Raw genomic sequence first — 24,808 nt, forward strand, 5'->3', positions numbered from 1 at the left:
CGCACTGCCCCCGCCATTTTTCCTCACCTCAATCCAACTTTTTTTTGCAAAAACCCAAGCACAGCTGGGCAACTCACTTAATTTTTTTTTTTTTTTTTTTTTTTTTTTTTTTTTTTACACTAAATTATTTTCTAACAGGATTGGGTCCCTGAGCTGTTTCTCAGTAAGGATGCACAAGTACTTGTCTTGGCACAAGATAGATGGCCATGTTTGGGTCTTTGGAGAGTTTCATGATGCTTAAATACCAAAACAAAAAGCAAACAAACAAACAAATGCAATACAACTATGCTTTGCTGTTCGAGCTCTTATCGTAGTTCTCACATTTGTGCTCACTTGACTTTATTAGAAAATGTCTTGCTGTTAGTTCTGCTCAGTTGATGCAATCACACAATTTTAAGGTTTAAAATGTTGTAACTAAATGAGTAATTATTTCATTTAATATTGGGCTCACCAGCTTTCACATTCAGCTCCTAAGCTGTGATTCCTGTCAGTAAAACCCATTTTGATGGATTGTGTTGACAGGGATTGCCATTTACCTCCATTTTTATTCCAGTTTCCTTTTACCAAACAATTATGGAACAGCAATATCTTCCTGCTGGGCAGACAAATTCTTTCTGTCCTCCTTTAACACAGCCATGCATTTTTCCCAGTGATGAATGCAGTGGAACCAAATCATATGAATCTACGATCTGTTCCAGCTGCTGCTGAAGAGAAATGATTAAAACAATGGCTACAAAGTGGAAAGAAAACTCCCTGCATTTTTTTTCTGCTTGCCAGCAAACATGCTATCATTGAATGTAAGCAGCAAAATTCATTTTGAGACTCAAAACCAAATGTGCATATAAGCAGTAAGAGACTAAATGAATAATAGAGCAGAATGGCATGACACCATATCACAGTCCTCAACTGGTAAGTAGCACAGTTCAACCTCAAAAGCTACTGAGTAAGATGAAAATGTCTCTTTAACAGTATTAGGGGACAATTTATTATGTGTATCCTTCGAGTGCGGCACAATGTCACTGCAGGCCCATTGCATTTGCATTATTTCCAGACAACGGTAGCAGCAGAAAAGGACACTGATTTATTTCAGAGCAGGCACAGGTGATTTTTATGTCTGTTGGGACTCAGCCAGATATGGCTTAACCCATTCAAGTCTTTTCTGCTTATGAGAAGAGGTGTCTTTTTGTACATCCTTATCTTCTAGCTCAGATTCCATTTAAGTTACCTGAGGAAAAGAAGGAGGATTTCAGAGTCTTTTGCTCTACTTGACAGTTACCAAAGCTTTGTTCAATTCAGAGGAAATGAGTGATAGGCAATAGCTTAATCTGCTTAAAATAATTCTGACAATCACTTTCACTAGTGGCTTTTAACACTGTGTGTGATTTCCATACCCCACGGTAGCCAAAAACGATCACCTGATAACATTATTCTCTACTGCATGTAAGATAACTTGCCAGGCTTGAAAGATAGCATACAAGAAGAAAGTCACGATCCGGCTGTCATGATCCAGTCAAAGCATGAGGGCTTTGCTGCTGTTCAGCGGGAGACCCCCAAGGGCTGCCTGCGTGCCAGTTTGCCAACATGAGAGCAGAGGAAATCCGGCTTCTTGCTAGAAGTGCCATCCTGCAGGGAGACACAGGACTGGGGTTGGGACCGAGGGCAATCCTTCATGGCAATTAGAGAAGAAAGCAGAGGTGCTAATCCAAAGAAATTATGACTGGCTTCTGACAGTTCATCAATTTTATTTCTTCTGTCTATTGGTTGAACACCAGCATTCTTTCTCCCCTTCCAAACAGCTGCCTGGTGTTGGATGTGCATGTGGCTGTAATCCTGCTGATGACTGAAAGAGAGGCAGAAAGCCAATGTGTGAATTCATGTCCACAGAGAAGGGACTCCTGTGTAACTGAACAGGTGTACACTGTGCTCAGTAGTATGGCTGAGAAAGGGTATTTTTCTCAGGAATGGTCCAGGATTTTTTTTTTTTTTCTTTCATTCCGAATAGGATTTCAAGTAGTACTTTGACATTTTCCCTGGGGAAATTTGAAAAATAAAAAAATGCTTCCTTTGGAATCCATTAGAATACTTTCTTTGACTCTTCTTGTTTGGGAAGAGGGCACAGTGATTCTGATTGAAAACATCAGAACAGAACAAAAGAAAACTGCCTAGATGCTACAAATTCCCAAAAAGGATCTGAGGATGCATTGTTCCAGAGTGCTTAGACAAGACAGGTCAATATTTTTGGAACAGATCCTTTGGTTGTCTGCTAAAATGATGTGCTGGCAAATTAGCCTAATTTTGCAAACAATTTTCATTTTCACTGCACTCCAAGTATCTGCTGGGCACTGCTATGGAATTGTCTCTCTGCCCTTCTCTGCTATGCTGGCCCTTTGCACTCTGCCCATTGCAGGAAGGCCAGTGAGCAAATACCAGAGAACAGTGAGCGCAATAGGTCTATGTGTAGGATTTGGTTTTGTTTTTGTTTTACGCTGCTTGGCATGTTTTGATATCTGAGATGAGTCAGGGATACTTGTAGGAGTGGAGAACATGCACTTGTTCAGTGCCTCTAGCAAAAATAGGCCTGTGGACCTCCAAGGGGGTGATTCATACACTCTCAGAAGGAACTGCTGCTTTTACCTAAGAGGACAGCTCCAAAAGTTATGCCTCCTGTTTCATTATGATGGCCCATGATGTCAGAGGCAGATGTTGGTAGTATGGCAGTAGAGGCTGAACCTTCCCACCAATATTTCATTGCATTTTGCTACTGTGCTGAGACAAAATGACTTTAAATAACTAATTGCAAATCACTGACTTGTTCAAGAAGCTCAAATTATACCAGTTCTCCAGTTCATCTTATACTGTTTCTATATAACTAAACAAAGCACCTATTTATTTAAAGATACTGGTTTATAAATTGTTTAGAGACAGAGATAGTTGAAGTATTTCTGCCAGCATAAACCTAACTTCCTCCTTTTCCTTCATGAGATTTCTTAATCAGGTTGCAGGTGAGGGTCACCAGAACTAACAAAGAGAAATCTCAACTTCTTGCAGCAAGTTAATTCACTGGAAGCTTAGTAAAACAACCCACCTGATAGCACAGTGTGACAGTTGAAGGCTGGTACCCATTTTGCCAGCCCTGATGCCTGGGCAGGGAAGCTGCAACAAGAAGCTGGATGGATGCACAACCTCACCAGGAACAGACATTTCCGCAGGGGACATCTGATAGAGCTGCTTGATAATGCAGTACTCCTGTAACAAAAGGCAGGCACAGTACTCATGAATGGCCATTCCCTACCCATTATCCTTAAAGAATATGTTTTAAAACAAAAACTAAATCCTACATCCGAGCTCAGTCATCATCAGAGGCAGTGTTCAGGTCCTCTGCTGTTTAAAGGGTATTTCATCTGTCGATGGAAGAAGAGGGGCAAAAGAAAAAATACCTTATTTTTCAAAAAGCTGTCTCTTCCTCACTCCACTTGATACATCATTCTGGTGTACTATGCTTCACAGTGAGATTGTTTTCTTTAGAAATCAGTTTTTGGTGTTTTTGTTTTTTTCTTTTTCTTTTTCTTTTTCTATTTCTTCCTTTTATTTATTTATTTTTTTTCCCAAATCCAGTAACTTATTGATACTACACAGGTTTCAGCTGCCAGTTTTAAACATCTCTGAGGAGAGTAGATATCTGTTGTAATTCACCACAACACCGGGTAGCACTGACAAACACCAGCCATTGCCTCACTGTGCTCAGACCCACAGTTTGATCTCCACAAACGTTCAGCGTCTGTCAATGAATGTCAATGGGTGCAGCTTTTTTCCACGTGGAAGAATTCAGTTCCCCTCTTTTGCTTCATACATACTTCCTGTCAGAGGCCAGTTTGTCAGACTGCCCCACTGCTGCCATCTGTCGCAAAAAATGTAATGGAATATTGGTGGGAAGTTTCAACCTCTACTGCTATACCACCAATATCCATCCTTGACATAATGGACAAAAATAATAAAATAAGAGGCATTGTTTTCGGAGCAGCCTTTGTATGCTGCATTCTGTATCTGTGTTGTGAGTGATGTCCAGCACATCTGGTACCCATCTCTGTTTGATGAAAAGAGGAAAGGGATGGTAGGTGGTGAATAAAAGACAGATGTAGAAGAAGTGACACGTCAATACTCTAACTAATATCACAAGGACCAGTAGTGCCCTTAATGCATGAAATGACCCAAATTTCATGCAACCAAAGTAAATATATCAGTAGAAAGGGACAAAGCACGTGTGCAATATTGGAACTGCAGTGATGTTAGCAGCTGAATTTATACACTGGCATCTGCCAGACTGCAAAGAAAATAGCTTCCATTGTGTATCATGCCTTTCCACCACATAAATTCCATAATAAACCTTTTCTATAGCACACTTCTATTGCTGTCACCTGGAACAAATTAGCTGTAATCTGGTGACAGCAGACAAGTGATTCTTCCAAATAAGAAAACAGAAGTTTTGTTGCACAATCACTTTTTGTAAAACAGCAAAAGCATCACACATCTGTATTTACTGTAATACACGCCTCAAGGCCAACTTTGAAACAGGAGAAGTGATGCTACCAAGAGACATCTTAATCAATTTTCTAGAAGCCATTAGGATATCTTCGAAAATGTGTAATTGATGTGTGTTCTGAGGTAACTGCTGCTTTCTATATCCAGACCTGTTCAAAAACACTCTTCTTTTTCATGAGCACTTGCTTGGTTCAGTGGAGACTGCTGTTGGTGGACCTGGATGACTCTGTTGGCTGAAGGTGACACTTCCCTCTCTCCTGGTGACTTTGCTGTAAGGTGGCACCTCCAGCTATGGGGCCATGAGCAGCTGAGGCTCTCACACCTTGAAGAGCCCCAGCTGTTTCCAAAGATGTGGTCTCTAACACAGTAGCAGTCATTTCCGTGAACAATTTCAGCACCAAGAAGCCAGAATTTCAGTTGCAGATTTAACAAAAAGTACACTTCTACTTCTCAATCAAATTATGCTATTTTTATGTTTTTAAGATATAAAAACTAAAAGCTAAATGTCTAAAGCACTGATGATCAATGCTATAACAAGAACATACATATCATATATTCTGGTGGCATGTTGAACATGTTATTACTGGACTGATCTAAGGCATTTAATGCTCAAGAATTTACAGTAACTATCCAGAATAACTCATTAGAGACATGTGCTCTTGAATAATGTAGAGATCCCAGGTGTGGGATCTGTTTTTTTAAAAAAAAGAAACCAAATCTAAGGGAGAAAAAATAGCCACAAGTTGCAAGTTTTCTGAAATTATGAAGTTATTATTAATCAGATGTCTGGAATATTCCTGATCACATGCAAAATCATTCCCGCCTACTCTGAAGAACGTAGGACTAAAATGAGTGGTTACATGGCAAGGAGGATCCTGTGGGCGTCATTTGTCACTAGCTCAGTGTTTGCCATGTCTCTTTGTTTCCTTTCCATTGCATCTTGGCTGCTCTGCTGGCATTGCAGCTCTCCTGAGGGTTCCCAGCTGGGGCCAGAGATGTGCCCAGCTGATGTATGAAGGAGTAAAGGAATTTACTGGCTAAATAAAACAGAACAAAAGCTCCTGTTCTCTACTGGTGTCAGCATGCCTACCTGCTGCATATCATCTGCTAGAGTAGCAAGGTGACCTGGCCTGTGAAATCCAAAGAAACACCCAAACATTTATGCCCTGAGAACTGGAAATGTACATGGTTTTAATTGAGAGGAATCAGCTCTTGCATGTCAGATGGTTAGCAGCTAATCAGTTTGACCTAGTTTTGTTTAACATCTAATGGGAAATAGATGTTTTTTGCAAAGGAAGGCTGTTACACAAATGTGTTTAAGCCCATGATTATCCCATTATTATATGTATACATACACACATATATATACACACACCAGTATATGTGTAATATATTACATATATTGTAATATATATGTCGAAGCATCACACTAAAGAAAACTATCACTTGTTTATTTTGTATAGTGCAATTCTTAATTGTTATTTTCTGTGGATACCATTTGATGGTATGTTATTGAATGCCAAAACCCAATACTAAGAATGAAACAGATAAATTATAATTGTATTCTATTAATTTGTACCTGGTTAAGGTAATAAAAACTGAAACAAAGCTGAAACGGTTCTACCAGGCATGTCAACTTTGTAGTATGTATTTGATACCTAATGAACTGATTAAAAATGGTCTTGTAAATCACTACTGGACCTTAAAGCAAATGAAGAATTGTCAAGACATTGTTGGCAGATGGTTTCAGAGCTGCTTAAAGTTTTAGGTGAGGGGAAACTATTCTCCCTACTACTCTATTAAAATTTGATATGTTAAAATTTGAATGCCATAGAGGTGTCTTGTTTTCTCCTAAAGATTTGAATGCAAGAAGATTAAAAATGCATGGTGGATGTCACTGCATATGGAAGATGTTGGTTCTAAAATTCTGCCCCACCTTTACACAGTATGAATCCCTGCTTTACACAATACTTTTCCTAGATATGTTTGATGGTTTCTGTTAAAGCAATCAGACAAAACAAACCAACAAACCAACCAAGAATGTGAAAAAACTGAAACTCTGACAACCCCAAATAGCACCTGCTAGCTTATCTGGCGGTGTATGTGGCACAGGGAAGTTAGTTCTTCAGTGGATAAGTGCTGAGAGGCAACTGAGTGATCAATTATCCAATTCTCTGTTCAGCAGTCCACTTGCATTCAACCCTGGTGCAGACACAGGGCAGACAGCTGCTCTTTTTCTTTTTCAAGCTCTCAGTATTTCATATTCTGAAGTTCTTGCAGCTCAAATAAGGTTCCTCACAGACTGATTGTGCTGTAGGAGTTCATATTTGGGACCAGATATTCTTTCCAAAGCTTTATCTCCCGTAATATACAAATTCCAAATATTTTTGTTACTCCTGTAAATGTCCAATCAAGTCGAGAGTTTGAGTTTTTTGATCTCTAGTATGCCTTGTAAGCTTGGATCTCATGGTTTGACTACTGCATGGAAAGAGGCATTTCCTTGAGTAGTTTTGCAAATCATACTTTTTGATTTAGTTGATTGGCCTTTATTCTTTTGTTTTCTTATGCACGTGATCATTTAAATCCCTTTTCTCATGAAGGATTTTCCATGCCCCTCTCTTTTAACAACTCCCCTTTGGAATTTTCTCCAACACCATTTGCAAACTAGCACAGATAAAGGTAATTTTGTTTTCATGTGCTACCTTTGTTTTTTTAAAACTTTCCAAGAGAGATGTTTCTTCAAAGACTACCTTCCTGTGCCTAAAATCTCTAGGCAAAACAGAACCTTGATAGCAAGTACCGCATCTTTCCTTTTCTCCTGGGAGAATTGTGACTGCTTCTGGCAGGACTAATTTTGGCCTCTTTCTCCCTTAACTGTGGGACTCACTCAAGGAAGCCTGCTGTTTTTTTCAGAGGGGTAAATCTGTCTATCATGAAGGCAGCAGAGTCTTACAGAAAAAAGCACTGTGCAGAACTGAAATTTGCAGCAAGGAAAATTCATTAAAGCCATTTCATTTAAAGCCATAAGCATAATTTGTTTATCTTTGCTCCATCTTTGCACAGAACTGCTCCAAGTGCTGGGCAGCAGCAGGCTCTGCCCCATAAGCACACGGCCTGGAAGCAGGCTCACAGCAAAGGTGCCTTCCTTGTGCTACACTGCTGAGGAGTGAGTTCCTCAGGGCTAAATGTAATGTGCTGCCAGTCTTGCCTAAAAAATTTTAGAATGTGTGTTTTTGGCAAGAATATCTATGCACAGCATTAGTCAACCTATGTTCTTCATCTTTATCCAATGGGTGCCTGACTATTTTCTACAAATAAAAAGGAATTGCTATTTCCTTACTGGTTTGATTTACTTATCTGAAAAACAGGACTTTATCACTGTTTGTGATAACATGGGTATTATTCTTGATTCAAGCATCCTTAATTTACATGGGAAGTGCTTAAGTGCTATTGTGAAAGAGTCTATAGAGGACCTGAAGACAGACTGATAGTTTCCTTGAGCAGCTGGTTTCTGAAGAAAGAGGTGGCCACTTTCAGATCTGTTTGCTTGCATGAAAGATAATATTATAATGATATTTTCTCAGCTGTGCTTAAGCAAAAGGAAGCCAGTGGCCTTTGCCTTATGGACATTAATTTCCTTCATTAGCCCATCTCCTCATTCTTCCTGATGATGAATAATACTACCAGTCATTTTAAATATAGCTCAACTCAAAGAAACAAGGCAGAAACTTTATGTGTGTATTTCCTTTCATTCTTCAGCCTGGAAACCCTTTCTTGCATTTATGTATTTTTGTTTATTGTAGCCACCATTCTACATTGCTTATTTTACGAAGTATTTGTGCTAGATGACTCCTTTTGGTGTTAAATTCATTCTTAGAAAGTGCACTGGGAAAGCACATCACCTGAACTATTTACTCTCAGGTCATGTAGTTGGTCACCTCTTGGGTCAGATTTGCAATGTGTGTAAATTCATATAATCCTCTGACTTATCTCCCTTGAAGACATACAAGCTCACTTTTAGCCTTCACCTGAGCAGTTTAATCATGATATTTAGCTTAAAGTTGTCAATTTCTGACAAATACAGACTTAAAAGCCAGAAGGGGCCTTTGCATCATTTAATCCAACTGTACAACCTGCTCTCTGCCAGGGTCCCTGAAGTGAAATCTGCAGAACTTTCGAGCTCCATGGCGAACAATCACATCCAAACTCTTTCCCATGATTTTGAATTTGACAAAAAACAAAACAAGAAAAAGGACGAACAACAAATGAACCTTAAATTCAGTCGTATAAGCGTAAGCAGATTGTTCTCAGAAGCTGAAGAACCCCTCTGTTTTGAAGGATACTGATTTGAAGTGGTGTAAGGTTCAAGCATTTTGCCACCTCTATCTCACAAAAATCAGCAAAAAAAGGAAGAACACAGATCTGAGATTGGTGTCTGATAAGTTTTTAGGCTGTTAAAACATTGGTGCTGGATTGTTGTGCAAGTCGTTCGAGTCTCAAAAAGTGATTTAATATGTACGAATAAATCAGTACCAGGCTGTGACCTCCCTTCCCCCGGTGTCCTACCACAGAATGATTTGCCAGCAAGAGTCAAAGAACTACTGGAAAATTTAGCCTTAGAACTGCTTTATTTCTGCTAGGATCTTGAAGAGAGATTGACACCAAGTCGCACTACTATTGTTACATAAAGAAGAGGCAAAGGGCTTATCTGGCTAATAGTTCAATTTTGTGTAAACCTGTCTCAGTTGTCATTTAGGCATTAGAGGACTTGACACAGATATCTCCAAACAGCAGGTAATGTACTGGAGACTGCCAAAGGGCAGTGTATGTATACAGTCCTAACTTCAGTCTCATTTTCCACCATGAAACCCTCTTTGACTGAAGGAACACTGCATATAACATCCTATTTACTCTCTCTAGATGAATTCCATTGTTTTTGCTACAGGTCTCGAAAGTGGGTAGTGAAAGTTGCTTACGTGATAATGAGAACACAGATCTCCTTGGGTTTTCAGATTTTAGAGTGATAAATGTTACATCCTTGGATGGGTACAAGGCCAATACTGGAAAGTTTTATGAATGACTATTTGTAGCTATGGAAGTTGTGTCATATCCCAAGGCTGGTTAGGTAGACAATAGACTTTCCCTCTATATTGCTTTGAAGATTCAAAATCAAAATACTTGAAGGATCTGAGCTGTTGAGGCAAATTATTTTTCCTTCCTCTGAGTCCAAAGATGCAAGGACCGAATTTCCATGGTCAGCATAGGAAGCTCAGTTCACAAGGGGTAATGAAAAAGCCACAATGTCTTTTGATGCCTGCAAATACTCCCAGAGTGACCTTCAATAATTATACTCCAATGCATTTTACAACTGTTGTTCAAATAGTAAGTCTTTCCTTGATGATGATAATAAGAAGGGAAATGTCACCACAAATACATTCCAGAGGAAAAGAGCAAGCTGGTTGAAACTACAATATGCACAGTGTTGGCTATATTCAGATTCATAAAAATTTGGCCTCTGGATGTTAGATCAGATAATAGCACATAGATAGCTGAGTCCTGTTACCTGGAATAAATCCTTCAGTAACGAGTGCATTTAAAATTCAATAAACAGATTAGATGGAATTATCCATCTATTTCAGAAAGTAGGAAAAAGTAGACATGGATAGCTGAGGAATTTTTGAGTCAAGAGGCCACGTGAAAAGTAAATTACTAAGCCTTGAACACTGGGGCTGCATTTATGGAAAAGAACAGTGAGGAAGACTCTTGACAGGCTGATTCCAGACCTTGGATCTTTCAATGAGTTTCCATGAGACAAACCATTGAGCAACTCTGACACATCAGTCTCTGTATTTCAATCTTACACTCCTCTGGCTGCAAACTCTTTGGGAAGAAGCCCTGTTTACTCAGGGACCAGTGTTTCCAGGTTCTGAGCCCAGGAGGAGCTCACAGTTGCCGCTGTAATTCATCAAATGTTAGAGGAGGGAGAAGGCAAGCTAAAAAAATCAATGAAGTAGGCATGATTAATTGAATCTATGGAGCCCCAGAAAGACTCGAATTGGAAGGGACCTCTGGAGGCTATCTGGTCCAATCTCTGCTTGTAAGCTCCTTTCATGCCTGGACACAGTGAGGAGATCTTCCGAGTCTCCTTCAGTCTGAACAGTCCCAGCTCTCTCAACCTGTTTTCACAAGAGACGTACTCAGTTCTTTGACCATCTTGGTGGCCCTATGTTGTAATCTCTCCAGTATGTCTCTTTCTCTCTTGTACTGTGGGGCCCAGAACTGAACATTACATGCCACATACAGCTTCATCAACTCTGAGTAGAGGGGAATGATCACTTCTTGTCCTGCTGGTGATAGATTGCCCCTAGTATTGCATACTGAGGGATCATTCTATCCCATCGACCAAACTGCTAATGCAGATGTTATAAAGGACGAGATCCAGCATTGACCCCTGGGGTACTCCACTCTTTACTGTCCATCAACTAGACTTTGTGCCTAGCCCCTCTGGGCCTGGCCATTCATCTTATTTTTTATTCACCTCTCTGTCTTTATTATCTGCTTATTTCTAAACTATTTCTCAGACTCCAATGGTTTCAGTATCAAACATTCCTTCACATTTCTTTTACCTCAGAATTACAAAGGACAAGATAGCCTCTGGAGTCAAAGAAAATGCTTTGAGTAGCCAAAAAGTGTTGGTATAGACACTATTCCCTCACTTCCCATCAGTCTGCAGCTAAATGTCCCCCACTAAACCTCTCAGAGAGCTGTTCCTGTGTTGGGTTTGTTTGCGGCTGATATGGAACGATCACAAATACAGAGAGGAGGCTGGCACTGAGAATATTGCTAGTACTTTCTGTTTTCCTCTTCCTTTTTCTTTTACAGCTTTCCGTAGTGCTTGCCAGAAAAAAATGCAGATTGGAGTTGAGTGATCCTCTGAGTGATTCAGAGGAAGGTTTCTTTTCCTGCTTTTGTACAGCATGGAGGAGTATCTATAGATGTAGACAGCTATGTGGCAATACTTATGCTGATACTAAAAGTAAAACATCTCTGGTTCTGTGTCTCATATTTCAATCCACCTTAATATAACTCCCTTCTGGGAGAAATAACAGTAGTCAACAAGGTTGGAAAGGATGATTTCTTTGTTAAAACCATTTATACCTCTACCGACCAGTCATGCACAGGTTTGCACTAATATTCATCTCATACTTTTTTTTTTCCCTCTCAGGGCTTACTTTGGGCTCAGACCACACTGTTCAAGTTCCTTTGGTTCAGTACATTGATGCAGCTTTGTCTAAGGTTGTGACTGAATATGTGGTTAGTTACTGCGATTCGGCTGAGACTTAGAAACTTATGTTGCATTAACTTGATTCTGAATTTGCATCCTGGGTGGTTTATTTTACTCAGATATTCATTTTTGTGGCACTAAGCTCACATAATAATTCCTATAAAAATTCCAATACATAAAGAACTGACAATGAGAGATTGTAGGTAGAAGAATTTATAAAATCTGAGGATTTTGATGTGACTACTGGTAAACCTTGTCTGAATTTCAAGAGTCCACAAAATTAGGAGATAGAGGGTGTTAATTGTGTTAAGTGGCATGCATTTCTCAGCAGTCCTGTGCCATCTTGACTCTACTGAAGACAGGTCGAATGACTTCTCTGATGCACCAGCATAATTGCTGTGAGACCAAGGTGATTAAGGAGAAAAAGTTGTCAGGAGGTGGTAGAAGTGGAGCATCTTCAGTGCTGGTCAAGGTGAGTCTGGTCCAACTTTGGTCAAAGGCATCAATAGTCTTACAACTCTTTTGCTTAGCAAAGCTCACAAGATATAGGCTGTAGGTAGGACTATAAATATTTACAGAACTATCACTGCAATTATATCTATCTACTAAATACTCTTCAGAAAAAAAAAAAAAAGTAAAAAGTAATTATAAGTGTTAACATTCTGATGACAGATCTCATCATTACAATAGGTTGTACAGACATTTCAGATAGAAGGGCTAGATTGGGAAGGTGGGAGCAGTTTTTAGCTGCAAGGCTAAAATAAACAGTCTCTCCTCCAAACATCCTGGGGTGGAGCTGCTGCATCCTTTGGCTCCTTTGTTCATCAATCTGCCCCAGAGAGAGATAATATTCTCCTCCCCCCTAAAGCACATTTAATCTGAAAAGTGAGTGGGTGAAAAAGGAATGGGACATGGAGGGCAGATGGATTAATGGTCACAGGGGCATGTGATCACATATGCTAGCCCATGTATAAAATTTGTGGGAGTAATAAGTCAATCTCTGCTTATTGGAACAGAGGGATTTAAAGGCCTCATGGCTGAGCTGGGAGAAAGCTTGAAGACAGAACAGGAAGGTAGGGGTTGTACAGGGAGATAATGTTCCAGCACTACTTGTAGCATCTATTATTAGGACTCTGGCTTGTCTAAAAATTTTGAAAATAAAATGGTGCTGCCTGGTACAACATGGGGTAGAGTGAAAGATTGGTTATACTACTCTGGGTTTAATATTGGTGTACTTACACCTCTAACCTCATGTATGAATGAGCTTTTAAGCTTTTACCCTCTGCAGGAAATGTGTTTTTTTTTTTTTTTTAAAGCATAACATGTTTTTGGCCTTTCCAGCAGCTCAATGTATGAAGGAGGATGTGGAAGATACACTTGCAAACTGCATAGCTGTTTGCTGTGCATAAGGAGAATAGCATTGCTCTACACTTAGATGGATGTAGATGGGCCAGGGAACTGGAGTTGCAACATTTTCCTGATGAATTGAAATAGATGTGAGCTCATTATCTGTGATTATCATCTGATTTAGATCAGTGGAGCTCCTCTGACTTTACTAAACATGATTTCACTGAGGAGCTGTCCATTTGTGTTCCCAGCATTCAATAGATGACAGTGTCTGATGCATAACAATAAAGAGACCATCAGACCTCAGGTAACAATAGCTGAGAGGATACTAATACTGGCAAGATGTATCTCAGCATTTAGAAAAGACTCAAACAAATTAGAAATCACATGAGTGTGAGACTGGAAAATTTCACAGTGTGTTTACAGGCTCCTTTATTCAGTGCCATTCCATTCCATTGCCAAAATTAATCACTGTCTTCAGCTCCTGTCTTGGCTTCTTATTTACTGCTAACTTGATCTCCTTGGTGAGATTTTATTGCTCCCAACCATCATGCTCTTTTAATATAAGATCTGATACAGATTGCAAAGAAATGAATAATGGAAGGACCAAGCAAATAGGAACTGAAGGGTCACATGTGACTGCTAAATGTAAGCATAACACCTATTCCATTAAGCACACAGTGTGTGTACAGCCTGTGTGTGGTGGGAGCTCAGCTGCCCTCCTGCTCTGCTATGATCAGGCAACATGAATTTGTTTTTGGGTGAGTGACACCATCCCATAGTGAAACACAGCAAGAACTGAGATTTAGTTTGGTTCAAATACTGAGTTAGGTTTGGACTAGGACTTTGAACAGCTCTACAGCTACATGAGCTCTTTACTATGCTGAATCTCTATTTTTTTTTTTTTAGACCACCATTGCAATATCTTAAAGGATGAGGACTCTGTTTTACTCTGTGTTTATGGTGCCTGACACAACAGGGCCCTGACCCTAACTGAAGCCTTTGTGATGAAGTGTATGCTTCTTAGAAGATCTCTTTAACAAAATAACAGGACATAGTGGAAAATTCCCCAACGTCAGTCCTTCCTTGACCTTTGAAAGATTGGATCATGCCCACCTCATTAAAAAAGAGAAAAAAAAATAATAATGTGAAATACGTAAGAATTCAAAATACTTCCAAAGTCTTGGAAAGAGATAGTACATGGAGAAGTTGAGTCTCTGCTTCTGCAAGTCCTAGCTGGATAGATCAGACTGGTAAGAGGAGTGCTCACACAACGAGTTGTGATGAATGAAAGCCATATGGCTGAATCCTTCAGAAAACATCCCCCAGTGCACCAATGAGAGAGTGGGAGTTAACCTGGCTCAGACAGGGAGCCTGTTCTGATAACATAAAAGATGGCTAATGATATTTAATCACTTTCTTTCCCCCGTGTCAGCACTTCCCCCTCAGCAACATCATTGCCTCTGATTAGCTGCAACCCATTTTAATTGGATAGTGATGATGAGCCCCTTTAACATAAATAGGTGCAGTTCCAAATGGCAGTGAGGTTGTTGCTATTCCTTATTCAAAGTGCAGTAAGTCCTATATGTATGTCTGAGATGGATACCAGAAATACCTTGTGGTAGAGGACATTTCTCTGTCCTTAGGGATAGAACTAGCTAAGAAAGGTCAAACAGAAATATTATCTCCACATTGCAGATGAATGAGAAAGTATGAAGTCCTACATGTGCAGCCTGCTTTAGGGGACCTACTTTTGAGGGGGGTTGGACTTGATGATCTCTGGAGGTCCCTTCCAACCCCTACAATTCTGTGATTCTTTGATCTCTGAAACCTTGTCTGTGACCATCTTTGCATCCTGCCTATTGTCAACCAAGAACAAGGCTGTTCTTTGAAATGCTCTGTGATTCTTTAAAGAAAGTCTGTGGACAAGGGCCACTGAAACTCATCACACTGAAGGCCTTAAGTGGAGGGCATAAATTGAGGGACTGTTACGGTATAAGCCAACTGATAGCAATCTTAGGAGACATATTTTGTCATGATAGGTACCAACTTTCTAAAGCAATTGGATCTTGCAAGGGCATATAATGATTGTGTAATAATTTCCCATTTGTCATACAGGGTTACATGCTTTCATAAGGTGTGGAGCTGCTTTTTACACAGCAACCACGTAGCCTCAGGCACCTGATCCTGACTGGAAGAGCTGCAATGTAGAATACAACTATCTCTAAGACAAATATTCCATTTATGCTACTGCATGATGATCTTTTTTTTTTTGTCCATGTGTCTTAAGTCTCTGATGGCTCACAGAGGTACTTCTTTTCTCTTTCACTCTACAAGTGAACTCAAATGCTAATAAGAAAACAGCATGTCCTACAGCTGGACATTTCAGTGTTTTGCTCACTGTAACACATGGAAGATGGTAGCCCAAAGGCAGAAGTTATAAGCAAAAAAATACTGTGCACAAAGAACATGTTCTACCATTAAACTAAAACATGAAGCTTAATACCAGAGATGTTTGAAAATGGTGACTTAAGTAAGTAGCTCTGTGAGCAGTAGTTCAATGAAGTCTTTCGACCCCTCCCTGTTTCTTTTAGTTTGACCTGAAGCAGACAGCAGCCCAGGGAGCACACAGCTGGTCCAGACCTGCATGAGTGATGGGGCAGTGAGCACCTCTTCCTTAAGAAACAAGCTGAAATTAATGCCACTCATTCTGAACAAATGTCTTTCCATGCTGCATGCAGCCTCACTGTGTATTTTATACAGATCTCTTGTAAAAACATGTTCTATTTAAGATCTCTTCTTTGCTGTCAGATTTGGATAAAGCTGGGCAAAATGCCTTCAAGAAGTTCACATAAGCCTGGCTTCCCTGGGAAAGCAGGGTAAGCAAAAAGCTATAAATCGTATGTAAAGTTGTTTCCAGTTTTCTTAGAAAATCTTGAGCCAATTCAAACGTAACAACAAAGAAAGAAGACCAGGGAAGGTATATGGGCAGAAGGAATTCATTGCTCACATGGGCCGCTGTTTCAGCCTTAGGACATAATTTTTCATGGTGAGAACTTCTAAACAACTCTCAACGTCAAAATTCTTCCTGCACTAATTGTACTCAGTGCAGAAAGCTCCATTGCTGTTCCTGCTTTACTGTATTCTTCTACCTCACCAGTGTAGTTACCAATGCATTTTTCCACTTCATGACATTTCAACTTCCTCTTCAAGGGCAGGGTGCTAGAATTCTGCAAGAGGTAAGAATCTCACATTCCTAAATGCTGTTTCAAGTTTGTTTCAGTTTTCCTTTTTTTTTTTTTTTTTTTTTTTTTTTAATTAATTTAATTTAAAAAAAGTTTATATCCTTATGAATGAAGATGAGAACTTTAAAATACAGCTCAAATCAGTCCTGAAACTTTAAATACAAATGGCAGGACAAAAGACTCTTAAATGCTCTTGTATCTGAGTGTTATCATTTTAAGCTGGTGATGCTGAACACTGAGGTGCTGGCATTAAGAAGTTGCTGACTGGGAATCTTGGAGAGTATAGTTATGGTAACCAGGTAGAAATCCACACAAATACACTAACTTGCACCACTTGGTGTACAACAACCAGCTTCCCGTCTGTTTTAGTGTCACTTAGTGATGTATCTTCACTTCTGCCTTTGACTACTCAAGCACAAAAAATCTACAAATAAATTCTATCACCATTACGCTCCAAAGCTTTAAGAGTGTGGGGGTAAATACTGGAAACTAATTTCAGCTTCATCTAGGCTACAAAGCTGGCTGTACTGAAATCTAGGGAAAGCCCTTTGGTTTCAGTAGTTTTTCTTGAAGTTTTGCAGTCTGTTGCTCACTTGTCCAATGTAGCCCTGCAGGTTACATCTTTGCAAATGTTCTCCTCCCACGGTTATGTCTGTCTTGTCTGTTTACATTACTATTTTCAGGAGGCCAGAGCTCTTGTGTGTTTGTATGCAGGTTCTCAGCTGGGTCTTGAACTACTGCAGCAGAGCTTAGCAGTGTTATCTTGATGTGCCTTTCTAACATAAAAGGTATATGCAAAGCAGATGTTTGCTCATTTTTTAATAGAAAAGGTAAATGCAAAACTGTTAGAACACTGAGTAATTGTCACTAGAACTTAATTTGGATAGACACCCTGAGGTCAAGCTTTCATCTAAACTAGAGGTGAGTCTGAACTTCATAGGAGCAGCATCACATTCTTGAGAGGTTCATATTTGCATCCATGAGCCTATGATCTTTAATCTTTTGAGTCAGCAAATTTTGTCTGGATACTTTCCAGTGAAAATGTATTCTACCTCCCACTGTAAAGTTTACAGGAAAAGTCTTGCTCTGAAGACTTTGGAGGAGAAGTCTATAAAGTCCCACAGAATTTGGGCTAGATTTTGTTCTGAAGGCAGATAAAAGTGTTGAAAGCTCATTTGGATATGGCTGCATGTACTTCCATCGTCCTTTTGATTAGAATGAGATACAGCCTGAGAGTTTAGCTTGTGGTTTCTAGTCTAGCAAGTCACACCTTTGTGCAGTGTAGACACATATCCTTACATGGATAACACCACTGCAGCTCAACAATGCTGAGTTCCCCTCTGGGCACAAGCTAATGAAGGTGAATCAGAGCTTCACGTCAACTTGAAATGTTCTAACAAACCTTTCCAGGCAGTGGGCTGTCTTCTTTGTAAATGGCTTCTCCTGTTTCTGGCCGCATGCTGAGTGCACTGGGCAAGCCAAAGTTTTCTGTGTATTTTCATCTAGTGCTGCGCCTTCACCCTGGGAAATCCTCCCAACAGAAGCTTGCCTGAGTTTGGAGAGGAGGCACATAATATGGAGGAAAAAGATTTAGCAATGCAGCAAATGCCATTTGATTTACAAGCTAATCATTCAAAGGTAATGTGGATACACAGGGCCCGTAGTAAAAACAGTTATCTCTACAGAGAAACAGTGAACAAAGCACCATGTCACCGTGTCACATCATGAAGTAAGAGACTGCATTAACAGCTAACAACTATTAGTTTCCTGTGTCTTTCACTCTTCATTTTACCATTCCTCTGTAGCTCCCATGGGAAAGAACTGGCAGTTGGTGCTAGATGTCAGGAAGAAGATAGACTTGGTTCTCCTGGAAACTTTACAGTGGTCTTTGTTACTCTATTTGCTGATAAGCTTTTACATTGTTACATTTTCTAAATAAATAAGATTAAGAACATAAATAAATCCATATAAAATCATTGCGCAGAGCATGTAAGTCAACTTTTATTCTAAAAGCTTTGATAGATGTTTCTATCTAGCCAGTTTATTTTCTCTTAGATGTATACAAGTCTACAAGTGAAAATAAATAAATTCAACTTTGACAAGCCAAAGTCTGAAAAGATGAAGTTCTCTGAGTAATGAATATTTCTCTTCATGTAAAATTGATCTTTCAGAGACCCTTTTCATTAAAGAAGTCACGATTCTATCAAGACAGATTTTCTATTCTTCCATTATCTTTAAAACACAGTATGTAAATACACAGATGCCTAATGTTGACTCATTAATGGAAAGGATGCTTACTTCTGCAATCACTGCTCTGTGCAAATTGAATGAATTTAAATATAAAAATAATATAAGTAGCCCATCTTCATCAGGCAGGAATATTTTGCAGACTCGTGAGGAAGACTGACAGCACTGAAAAGCTGATGGAGAACAAAAAATCACAGAGCAATGTTGCAGATGACAGTATTAATTAACCTGTGAAAGAAGAGGGTTTTGTGGTCCTTGTGACAATTCAAGCCAGAACAAGATGGAAAGAAATGTCTGTCCAGAACATGTATAGGGCATTGGTAAAATACTTCTGTATATCTTTGTAAAGGAAAAAAGGCAACAACAACAACAAAATAGTTTCCAGGGAACAGGTGATCTTTCCAAGATCTTTCCAAACAGTGATCTTTCCAAGATGAGGACATTATAGCAATGATGATTATGTTTGTACTTTTTTCTTCAAAACTCAGGCATTGTAAAGTCAGCCATAATCTGTTCATATAATGGTTCAAGGCAGTTATTCTCTCCTCATTAGCTGATGGCACGCAGCAAATTGCTTAAGCCCATTTGTAAGGGAGAAAGGAAGATGGGATCTCCTGTCATCAATCATTTTGGCACATGGGAGTTGTGGTTGCCTCGGAGCCAGTTGCAGGAAAGGAGGAGCCCACAGATAATGGAGACAGCTGCTGTCCTGCATCAAATCACTGCTCTCCAGCCCATTGCCTAACACCCAATCTTTCAGAGAGCCAAGCTCTCCCACTTGCTTATGCACATCACTAAATGTGTCCGTGTCCATCTGTCTATCTGTCTCTTCAGATTCTTATGAGAAACACTGGCTGCAACATTGCTGCACTTCTAAGAGTAAAATCAGCTCTTTGCTTCCTCTATCCACCCTAAAGATAAATTAATACCTATAATTCACAAGATCAAAAATGTCATTGCAAACAACAGCATCTCCGCTGCAGAACCTGCGAAACAGACATTCTAGCCAATTTATTTGTACCTGGAATGAAATGTTATAAGTAGTGAGAAGAAACAAATATCTTCCAGTCATGGAAGGCAGTCTGGGATATCACAAAACACCCAGATGAAAACTAATCCTGGTTGTCTGGAAAGCACGGGAGAAAGACAGCAGCACAGATGCCACAGAATGGGGCTGGGAATGGTTCTACATCAAAGCTCTAAATCAGAGTGAGAAAACAAACAAACAGAAAAACTCCACATGGTCAAGAACATTATCATTTTCCTTATTCTAATTGAGATCCTTGTCCAGTATTAGCAGAAAATGATGAGCTCTATGCATTTTTAAGCTGTTCCATAACCTGAGACATGTGCAGTAGTGGAACTAAAGTCTGTCATGACAGAAATTTACAGAGGAGACAGCTTGGTGGCATAGTGTTTTACTAAAGCATTATCAAACGTGTGCTAGCATGTTGTTAACAAATTATAACATAGACACATAAAGTGCAGAACCACCTTTTCACATTAAAAAGCTGAGGATATATAATAAAATTTTGATTTATTTGTGATCTCAGCATTTTGTGTGAAGGCGGGCATTGTCTGGCCCAGGTTTTTTAGTCAATTCCCTTTTGTTTAAGGCTTGTGCCTCTTTTTGTTTACTTTCCAGGAATATTTTAGGAGTTGGTTTTTACTGGCAGAGATGTTTATTGAAAGCCAACGTCAACACTGCATATGGATGTATCTGAGGAAACCGAATTCAAAATTGGTGCTTTTGCCAAGAAGTTATCACGTGTGTGTTCAACTGGGGAAAAGATGGAGTCCTCAGTTTATCTGACAGACTCAAGTCTTAGCCATACAGCTCCAGTGTACGTTGGGATAGTCCCAGCAAACTGCTTCACTTTTTCTGGAACTGCATTTTCTGCCAGGCCAGACTCTTTGGAAATTCCTTGGTGTGTATATCTTCCAAGGCATAATTACAGACTATTAGCTGTTCTTGCTATACACCCATACATACAGACATGCGTAACTGTGTTATGCAAATATTGACCGTAACACAAATCATGTTGCTTTGCTTCGTGTCTGTTTGCACTTCCTGGTAGCTTCAAAAAGAGGTTCAGCTTGGAAATAGGCTTCCAATCAACAACCTCAGTGTGAAACTCCTCCTCCACCCAGCGCCATCAGAAATTTAGGGGGGATTCAGCTGCTTGTCCAAGTGTTGGCCCCTGCACTGACTGGAACTCCTAATTTGCTTTCATTATCTGATGGGTGACAAGTCCAAACGGCTTGCCATGTGTGACTAAATCCACCGCAGGAGCTCACAGATCCCAGCCTTTTGGAAGTGAAAGCTTCCTTTGGCCTCAGTTCAAGCTTTCCTGTCAGGGCATTTCCAACACTCCCATCACTGGAGTTATTGCTCATATGGGGGCAGGTATGTTAACACATTCTTGGCACATCACCAAGCAGTGGAGCACATGACACTGTGAAAGTTTTGATGGACTTGTGTTCAAGTTTGTTGAAAACCTCTTTTAATGGTGGGTCATTGATATGGAGGATGTCATATGAGTTGCACACTTTGTTTCTGTATAAAAACATTACAGTATGATTTGATGATTGTATACTGTAGGGAAAGAGGATCTTTCAAGCCAGCATGCAGATGTTTGATGGGGTTTAAAGCCTGAATGCTGAAGCTAGACAAATTGGGCTGAAAATCATGAACGTATTTTTAATAGTGATGGTAATTCAACAAGAGAAAAAATTCCCAAAGTTACCGTGGATTGTCCACCATTAGGAGGCTTTTAATTAACGTAGAAGACCTGATCCAGCTCAATGGTTACCAGTCAGTAGACTGACGCAGAACCAAGGGCTGCTTCAAGAACATCAAAGAAAACCTGATCTAACAGTTGGTTTGAGTTCATTCTATATAGGGGAAGAGTTCTGTCAGTTTTAAAGTGGTTTGCAAATAATAGTTAATTGTTTTTAAATCAGCTGTGACAAGTTCTAGTTTATGAATGGACCCTGACCAGGAATTAGTCCAGAGAAGATCAGTGGTATATATAGAATTAGTTCAGCTGTTTTACATGCAGGTAAGCCTTCTCTGTCCTTAAAATTTAGACTTAACAAAATTTTCTAAAAACCAAATATTTATTTGTTTGTTTGTTTGTTTGTTTTCCAACGGGAACAGAAATACATGCAACTTCAATGAATGTAAAAAGCTGGAGATGCCTGCCAGCTTGCAGAACTGGGAACCCATGAAGATGATTTACTGTATATTATTTTTTGTTGCTACATGAGTAGCTGCATAACATAAAAGTGTGTTTTTTTCTACTGATATCATAATGTTCTTTGCTGCAGCCAGTCCTAAAATGATATGTAAAGATAATTTGGTGCTTTAAACCTTGTTTTCTCACTGATGTGGTTAAAACTATTTCTGCGTGAAAACGTTGACACTCTTTTGTTAAAGAAAAGATCCATTTAACTGACATATATTGCTATTGTAGGGGTGGAGCAGTAAATGATAATAGGGCAGTGAAATTTGTACCAATATATCTCAAATTCACTGAAAGATGATGACTTTCTGAAACTGCAAAAGTAAATTAGTATAGGGAGCCATCTCGTGTATGAAACACTGCTGAAACAGGTGCTGCATAAGCACAGAACAAAGGGGCCTGTCCCTGCTCTTGAAAAAATTTGTTGTTTCAAGGAAATAAGTTAAAAGCAAATGCCAAAACAGCTTTTTCCTCATTCATTTAAGTACTTTGAATGCACCAGAAGTCACAGAATCACAGACCAATGCATGAAATACTCAAGGGACCAGTTTGTCTTAGAAAACATCACTGCTTGTCAGGACTACCTACTTCTAGCTGGTTGGCATAAAAAAATTAATGCAGAACAAATGACTGGAAATGGTTGAAAAATACTAGAATTTCTACCTTGCATTTTTTTTTTTTAATATCTTGTTTGTTTGTTTGTTTCAAAGGATGCTGTTTCTATGTTGTGATCATTGAAGTTCACTTTGTAGTTGAGGACTGATGTCTATTTGATATTTTTAGCCATTCTTCTCTGCTGAGTTGGAAAGAGTGCCATTAGGAGGAGAACAGGAAGTCCACCTCACTGCTCAGGGAGTTTCAGGGTGTAGATAGGCTGAGTGACACTGTGCATCCCATTTAGAGGACAGCAAATTAAGCTTTGGGAGCACCCTAGGTAAAGGTCCTTGGGTCCTGGTGAAGCTTGGGAAGGTGTATCCAAGCCTTCTGGAGATAGACCAACAGCTGTTTCATCTGGCTGCCACCTGCAGAACTCACAGTGCTGCAGGTTTGACCTTAGAAGTGAAATAAGTGGACTTTGTCCTTGTGGAAACTCAAAGTGATCTGCGCGTTCCTGGGTAAACATATGCCATGCTGACATCTGTTTCAGATGGAAGATGTCATATATAATTTTAGAAGATAATTCAGAATTCATTGCAAAACACGAGCGTTTAAAGCAGTGACTGCCAGGTGAGGGAGGAGACGTATCATCTTGCCCTTTCCTCAGAAAGGGGGATTTGCCCAGACATCTCAATGGGGATGAGTCTGGCTATTTGCCCTCACTGCGAAGAAGCAAGCCTATGGCTGCAGCACTCCACGCTGGTACCTGAGGAATGTTTCTTTGTGGTCTAGGTGGCAATGAGAGGTTGCCAGACTCTTTCCGCCCTTCCCACTTCCCTGCTATCTCAAACCCTGTGAAGGCGGGCAGTCTCTGGATTCTTCAGAGCCGTGGAAAGGGCTGTGCAGGAGAAGTTCATGTGAGTCTGTCTTTGCTGTGCTGTGTCTGCTGGGAGCAGTTGGTAGAGATGACTGGGAGAACACAGGGGCTCTTGGTGTGTTTTGAACTGCTTCAGGTCCTAGTGCAGACCGGATCTCTAGATGCCTAACTCACTGGTACCGTTACGGTGGATATGTCAACTGGAGATGAGCAAAAACCATATATTCTCTTCTCAATTTCTGTGCAAATATTTAGAGGCAATCTGTGGAACAGGTATATGGCCAGCCATCTTTTGTCTGCTTTGCCTCTTCTCTACCATATGCTGGGAAATTAAGTGCCAAAGAGGAGTTGATTTTGGTATTTTGGATAATTGTAACTTCAGTATGAATATAGTTTGTCAGAGAGTTACGGAAATTGTTTTCAAATTGAAACTAAATCTGTGGATTTGTTTCAGTTGAGTAAGAGAACAAAGATTTTTCAGAAATTCAAATCCTTTAAACTTTTCAGTTTGAAAGAAATTAGAATATTTGAGAAAAGAGAAGACAACATGAAAGACGTGTGTGTATAAAATTAGTAAAACGAAGTAAAAAAATTTCTTTCAGGTAGAACAAGATAATGGAGTTGTGCAACATCCCTCCCCCCAGTGATACTTAGTTATTTAATTTTATTTTATTAAACAATTACACAGGCAAATATATTTGGGGCTAATATGAAACAACTGTACAAAGTGTTTTGCTGCAGCTGCTGAATTAGAAAGTTCTGGCTGCAACTAACTGTTCTGTAACACAGTTGTCTGGAGAGACATATAGCCAGACAAGACTACTGACCCTAAGTTATTGTATGCATTTTTGGTCATCACCCAGATCTTAACAAAATGTCTGTGTTTCCTATGTGCTATGTCAAATCCTGCTGTATAATGTTACACATCCTGATAGATATCAGTCGCAATTACTGTCTGGATTCAGGTAGATGTTACTATGTCACTTGGAACAAAAACAAAGAAAACAAAATCCTTTTCCTCTTTGAGAGAAGATTGCATCTTCTCAGCATGGGAAGTGAGTCTATCTTATGCTTCAGGACATCTGACTCTTTCGTTTAGGGAGGTATCCAGGGCACAGTCTGCCACACTCAGAGAGGCAGTTTCAAATCTGTCAATGATTTCTGTGCTTCCTACTGGTATTAGATAGAAAGAACAACATCTGTGACTGGAAACCTCAGCTTTGCAGACAAAAGCACCATGCTGGAACTATTAATGGATGTTGTAAGGGAAAGGTTGACCTGCTAATTACTAGATTGAGAGTAAAATTACAAACTGCAAGGAAAAAAGCCTGCATTGCTGTGTGTCTTCTGCTTCACTTTTCACAAGATATGGAAGATTACAAAAGTTACATACCGTACTCTCTCTTGAAATGTAACACATAATAGG

The sequence above is a fragment of the Centrocercus urophasianus genome, unplaced genomic scaffold (genome assembly GCF_019232065.1).
Source record: "Centrocercus urophasianus isolate 14NV4802_14NV808 unplaced genomic scaffold, USGS_Curo_1.0 seq_11, whole genome shotgun sequence".
NCBI lineage: Eukaryota > Metazoa > Chordata > Aves > Galliformes > Phasianidae > Centrocercus > Centrocercus urophasianus.